This window comes from Palaemon carinicauda, chromosome 15 (genome assembly GCF_036898095.1).
Source record: "Palaemon carinicauda isolate YSFRI2023 chromosome 15, ASM3689809v2, whole genome shotgun sequence".
NCBI classification, from domain to species: Eukaryota; Metazoa; Arthropoda; class Malacostraca; order Decapoda; family Palaemonidae; genus Palaemon; species Palaemon carinicauda.
In genome coordinates this window covers 128,222,983-128,229,716 of record NC_090739.1, presented here as the reverse complement: position 1 = coordinate 128,229,716, position 6,734 = coordinate 128,222,983, and positions in this window count along the sequence as shown.

The following is a 6,734-nucleotide window of genomic DNA, read 5'->3' as shown; positions in this document are numbered from 1 at the left end:
GCCTGGGAACAAGAATAAAACTCTAGAAACGTTTTACCTTCTTCCCCTCTATCGACTAGGGAGAAGAGCAAAAAAAAAAACGAGAACAACGTTACCCGCTTGAACGAAACGTTTATCCTCCTCTCTCTCCCTCCGTCTCTATCTCTCCCCAAATAAAAAGTTCCTTTATTAGAATTAAAACCATTGAAGCTAAGAAAGAATGAACGAAACGCTAGAATCGGTTTACTCTTACTGCAACGTGAAACCGTGAATACTCTCTCTCTATCGTAACGATAGAGCGCAAGTTGAACGTTCTGAACGTCAACAACTGCGGAGACTAAACAAAACGTTAGTTCAACTTTGAAAACAGTACGAGACTTATCAAAGAAATTCTTTCAAAAACATAAAATTAAAATAGCAAAAATTCTTAACAGGAAAAACGATATGACGAGCTCAATGTTAATTAACTTCGGTTCCAAGTAAGGACCGCCTACTATTAGGAAAGGTCGCATATTCTTTTTTTTTTTTTTTTTTTTTAAGGAAAGTTAATCGAAGAGGCCTATAAATGGCGGAGAGATATAAGATAAAAAGTGAAAGAGAGTCTATACTCTCTTCGACACCAACACTTCCGTCTAAGGGAAGGGTCGGCCATTTAAAAGTGAAAGAGAGTCCATACTCTCTTCGTCACCATAATTAATTCAAATTAATTCCAAAAGCTTGCTAAGCTAAAGATAAAGCTTCCTGAATAGCGAAGGCTAAACTCTAGAGCAAATACATCACCAAATCGTGAACAATAACTCCAGAATCAACAGCGTATCCAAGTAGGTCTAGCCGGAGGCACGACAGAGGAAAAATTGAGTTCTTGTTGACAAGAAGTACATGAGTACCTGCTCACAGATGGCGCTGTTGTGTACACCCCCACCTGTATAGCGATCGCTGGCGTATCCCGACCGTAGATTTCTGTCGGGCAACAGAGTTGACAGCTACATGATCATCGGGTAAGATTAATATTGAAAAATAGTTGCTAAAGGGCTTGCTTTCTTCTTATCCCCAGAGGTACCCTTTGTTCTCCATCAAGTCCTGGGTAAAAGGATGAAGGCATATACCGCTGAAGGACTTATGGGATAATTCTGGGAAGACCTTTGGACTAATTTGTTCTTGGGCTGTCTGTCTGAAGAGGTGGAGGAGTCTATGATGGGCTCAAGAAGTCCTACTGTATTTGTCTTTTTAACCGAGAGGACAAGTCTCTCTTCCCTACCAAGGATGGATATTGGGGATACGGGTGTCTCTTGACTGAAGCGTTGGAATGCCACTTGGTGTTGACCTCCCTGTCACCCGAAGAGTACCTAGGGATACAAGACAAAAGGGGTTAACTCCTTAGTTCTCCTTTGGGCTCTGAGTCCTGTCTCATGGCAAGTGACTATAGGAGGTCCTCACTAAGGAACATTCCATGTGGGACAATCATATCAGGACCAGTTGGGAGAAGCCCTATTGTGTTAAGACACCCTAATATGTACTGGAGGAATGAGTAAATAATTTTGTGAATTCTGTCTGGTAAAACCTAGAACCTGGAGAATGCAAATGTAACCAATCTAATGTGTGTGTGTGTTGACCTCCCTGCTCGTGGAGACCTGGCGCATGAGGAACTCGCTCACGAGGCCCTAGCGTGTGGGAACTTAGCACGTGGAGATGCGCGGGCAGGGTTCTAGTCCATGGAGACCTAGCGTACATGGATGAAGCACATTGCGATATAGTGAGTGGGGATCCAGCACGTAAGGTACTGGTTCGTGGAGAGTCCCCATGCGAGGATCAAGTATGTAGCGACCCTGCAAGAAGGTATACTGTATAGCATGTGGGGACCCAGTACGTAGAGTTCTGGCTCAAGGAGATTAAGTATTGATCTAGCTTGTAGATATCCAGCACGTGGGGATATACTGCAAGGAGATCCTGTAGGTGGGGATATAGGTGGGGACCTAGTGAAAGAAGTCTTAAGGTATGAGGTTTCTGTGCATGAAGCTCTAGAGCAGGGGTTCTCAACCTTTTTCCCGTCAAGTACCCCCAGAGTTATAAGATTATATATGTAAACCCTCAGTAATCTGACGTTGAACAAAATGGTTATATAGTGACTATCTCAATCAACAATGATGCAGCATAGAATATTATCAAATGATTAAAACTTCAATGACCTTCTTGAGATGAAACATTGATATTCCGTTTGTTTTACAATGATACTACACACACAGGTGTGAAACAATATTTCCATTATCAACCAATACTGAACATCAGTGTGAAGGGTGTGCCTATTTGTTGCAAACAAGTTTCTCAATTCGAGGATCAGTGTTAGACAGGCAGAATCGTGGATCATGTTCCACACTAAGCCGTGATGGATGTTTAGTTTTCAAGTTCAACAGCATTGAAAATCCTTGCTGACAAAGTACTAGAGAACATCAGCAAAGGTCAGAACTATATAGAATACAACAGGGTAAATCTCACAATTTTAGACCAGAGCTTAGTCAGGGAAAATGCTTCAAATGCATTTTCTGCAAAAGAGTTATTCATCAACTCTAATAATTCATAATACAAGTTATTTGGGAGAAGGTGCAGATCCACAATGAATGGTTTGCTAATAAAATTTGATTCCAGTTTTTTTCTCTCTCTCAGCATAGTTAACTATCTAAAATATTTTTTTCATCAGCCATCTAAGTACCCCTAGAAATTTACTTTTGATTCGTTGAGAACCCTTGCTCTAGAGCATGGAGATATACAGTCAACTCCTGTTATCCTTGTGTTTGGTATTCAAAAATTTCTTAGAGTAATGCGAGCACACTAGATTTGACATCAAATAGTATACATGAAGAGGATCTTACGCATACAGGTGAGCGTTTAGATTTAGCATAGTATCCCTTGGAGTAGCAATTGGAAGGTTTCGTCCTCTGTGCAAATAAGTTCCTGAAGTCATGTCATTTGATGAAGAGAGAGATAATAACAAGTGTCTGAAGCTAGGGCAGAGGAGATTGTCTCCCTACGAGACAGTGCCACCCCTGTCATGCTTACATAATGGGAAACTAGGAGCAGGCTGAGCACTCGTAAGATGTTCTTTCTTCTCTACTTTTAAAAGGAATTGGGCTGGGAGGAGAGGGAGGGCGAGGTCGTGTCTTCCCCCTTCTTGGAGGTCTTAGTTGAGGATTTCTTTGATAAAGGAGACGAGGCTACAAAAGGCAAGGACTGATGATCAACTACACTGGACCTGGACTGTGAGGGTCACATCAGGTGCTTCTTCTGCAGAGGAAGAAGGCACAGCACAGAAGACTTGGGAGTCATAGCAGAAGCTAGAGCTTGTAGCAGCTTCTCTAATGACAGAATGCCTTCCAGTCCTAAGGGAGGTCTATAAGGTCCTTAGAGTTACCTTCAATGAAGCGTCGTCTTTAGCAATACTGGAGGGCAACAAGTGAGAGCCAGCGGACTTCTTCAATTTCGAGGAATATCCCGAAGGGGAATAATACAGCTTAGACATCTTTTTCCTCCACCTGCCATATTCTGACCACTGCAAAGCTGGCTACTACCTACACTTGTCACAGGAGGATGACTGCATGCAGTCATGCCCCGTGCAAAAAGGGCACGAAGATTGGGGAGCCACCTGTCCTGTTCATGAATCTGCCACACTTGCAGCCTGGGATGACTGGGTAAGCCCACATAACTAAAAGTGTATTCTCCATCGTCAGTAAAGCACAACCACTCTGAAAAGAGCAAATTATTAATTAGGAAAGATATCCAAGCTTTGCTTGCACTGAGAGACTGTCCATACTGCTTAGCAGCTGAAGTCAAAGTGGCCACTCAGTGTGCTGGCAGGGTGAAGGGCTTCTCCGCCACCTTCCAGTAACTACCGACAGCCCATTCAATTTCAACAGCCAAATCCCAGGTTTTCAAAAATCCTATGCCTATTAAAAGATGAGGTTTTGTATTCGGGTTGGAACAAATATGAGATCTCGTAAGGTTATGCAACACAAACACGGGTGTATAGCATGCACATTTCCTATCACCTGTTGATTTAACCAACTTAAAAGAAACAACTCTCAAGGAGCTTTAATCATCCTACCTTTCATATAAAAAAGAACTCAATACTGTACACTATACTAATTCTTTTTTTAACGAATGTCCAACTAGCCTTCAAGGACTAATGTGCACTTAACTGTTCTACAGGCACAATACTTTGCTATTGCTTAAGAACTCATTATCAAAAGAAAGCTGTTGTCATACTGAATTTGGCAAAGAAGTTTTGATAACAGATTCATCTCTCTACGTCCCAAGACATTTAGAAAAATAAATAATGAAGCCCTCCCTTGGGGACAACCGAGAAACTTTCATTATTTTCAAGAAGTTAATTACAACAAACTTGTTGATAGCAGGGACATTCACTGAATAGGTAGCTAGGAAAACCTTTCCATGGAAAAACAGTAGTAGAAACAGGCACATGTTCCAAATAGGGGACAGGCATAGTCTAATCCATTGATAGAGGCATAAGCTTTTAATTCCTGCAATAAAGGAGGTTCTGATATAAAAAGCTGTTGATAGATAACTATTATTGAAAAATTTCACAAGAAAATATAATGCGGCATGAAGAGGCTGCAACAAAGGAATGAGAGTTCAAGATGGAGGCGACTGGAAAATAACAAATTCGGAGATAATTTTTATTTTTCCTTAACTAATACAAACCTGTAGTTATTTGTGTGGAATATGCTTTCGGCAGAGCTGGAAGGTAGCCATTAGATTTAAAGTGCGGGTGACAACCCTTTCTAATCACTAACAGTGTGTAAGTAAGGGGTGGCGGCTTTTGGGGTACCCAGCCACTTATATCTACTCACGGTTCTATGAACCATGTCACTTTTTGATTGCAGGCGTACGACTTACTGGGGGACAGGTGATGGCGGGCCAATTTATATAAATAACTACATGTGTATATTAGTTAGGGAAAAATACAAATTATCTCCGAATTTGTTTTTTGTTCCCATACTAACAAACCTTTCGTTATTTATGTGGAAGACTCACTCTTAGGAGGGTGGTAAGCTTGACTATTGGCTTAGTCATTGAGCCGGGGTTTACCTAGTACAGTATCAGACTTTAATCGAGGGAAACCCTCCCACCTCGCTTATTAACACAAGTGAGTATGATCAGCCTGAGCAACTAGAGTAATTGTGAGAGATATCATAAGAACGTCTAAGTAAGAATGCTCCTAATTTAAATTGGAACCCTAACATAAAAACTTTTCCCAAGGCCTACCTCGCAGGAGGCTTTGGGGACGTGTACAAGTATACAAAAATAACCTATACTTGGTTACACAAGGGAAGTGGTTATTACTGGCAGAGGTTGAAGCCAGCTTGCAAAGGGACCCATGGCACTGTTCCCTAAAGGAGGGAAAGATGATGAAAGTAAAAGTCAGGCATACTTTCATTCATCACGGTCTTACCCTGCGTAGCCAATGCCTTCAACCTTCTGCTTCTTGTCCAACAAGGAGCTTGAGGTATTATTAAACCACTTGTTGTGTCACCACCACAGGAGAGATAGAGAAACCGTATCGGGTCTTCTGTGGGTCACGTCTTGTAGGTAGGGGGAGGTGAAGATTAGACATGCATCCACCCTACCAATGTCATGGTTTGTATCACAAAGGAGCTGCTTGAAAAAGTTATGGACAGATTCTGCCCTAAAACATTCTGAGCTCTAGGTCATCTGTATGAGGAGGAGAGGGATTCTGTGACTGGTATAGGACCTGTGTTCCCATCACACACGCATTACTTACAACCTACCTCCTTTGACCTTCTTGGGGTTAGCGAGGCATGCTAAACCTAAGGAGCAAGCTTTTTCATAGTTTTCCGGAGGTATGGCTTCAATATAATCACTACTGTGAAAAAGTAAAAACAATGACGAGCATGTGACCCAGTGGATCCTCGTTAAGTAATGGGAGTCTAATGCACTCACTTGGGCCATTTAGGGTCAGCGAAAGGTATTATACCGTGAACGTGATCGTGCTCAAGGTTTGTGTACTCTTTCCCTCGAAAGGGGAATTCCTCACACCTGGAGGAGAACTTCCGAGCAGCACTCTGTTTCCCTTCAATGAGCTCTATCTCAAATTGAAGGTTAACATAAAGTGTTGCTTGAGAAAAAGCCAAGGCTTGTTTCAAAGTTCTCCCTGAAGGGATTTCCCGAACGGGAATCCTGCCAGAGTAATGCCCCGAAGGGGAAATCGAACAGGTGTTCGTTTTTAAAAAGAAGAACGTCGAGATCGTGATAACCTGACAGGTGTCTAATATTGAATTGTCGCGAACGACATCCTGACCGACCAGGAAGACGAGGTGATGAGTCTCGCCCCTGCGATCATTGAACAGAATAAATTCTGTTCTTATAACTGGATTGTCGCCAATGACATCCCAACCAACCAGGAAGACAAGGTGATGAGTCTTGCCCCTATGATCGGTAAGGAGAAAATAGTCCGTCGATCTGGTGATTCGAGCAAACCATGGGTTGACGATTGTCCGTGGTCTCGGAATCCTCAACAGGCTGAAGTTGCCTGTAGGGAGAGAAAGAAAAATTGCAGATCGTTGGGAGACACGAGATTGGCAGGTGGCGAGATGACTCGTCGTCAGCAGGAGTCATAGGAAGAGGGAACGGGAGGTAGACCTCGTAGACAGTGAAGACGCCAGCAGCAGCTACATACAGCAACTGACTTCGCACCCCGATGTTGTCAATAAGCGCTGAAGAAA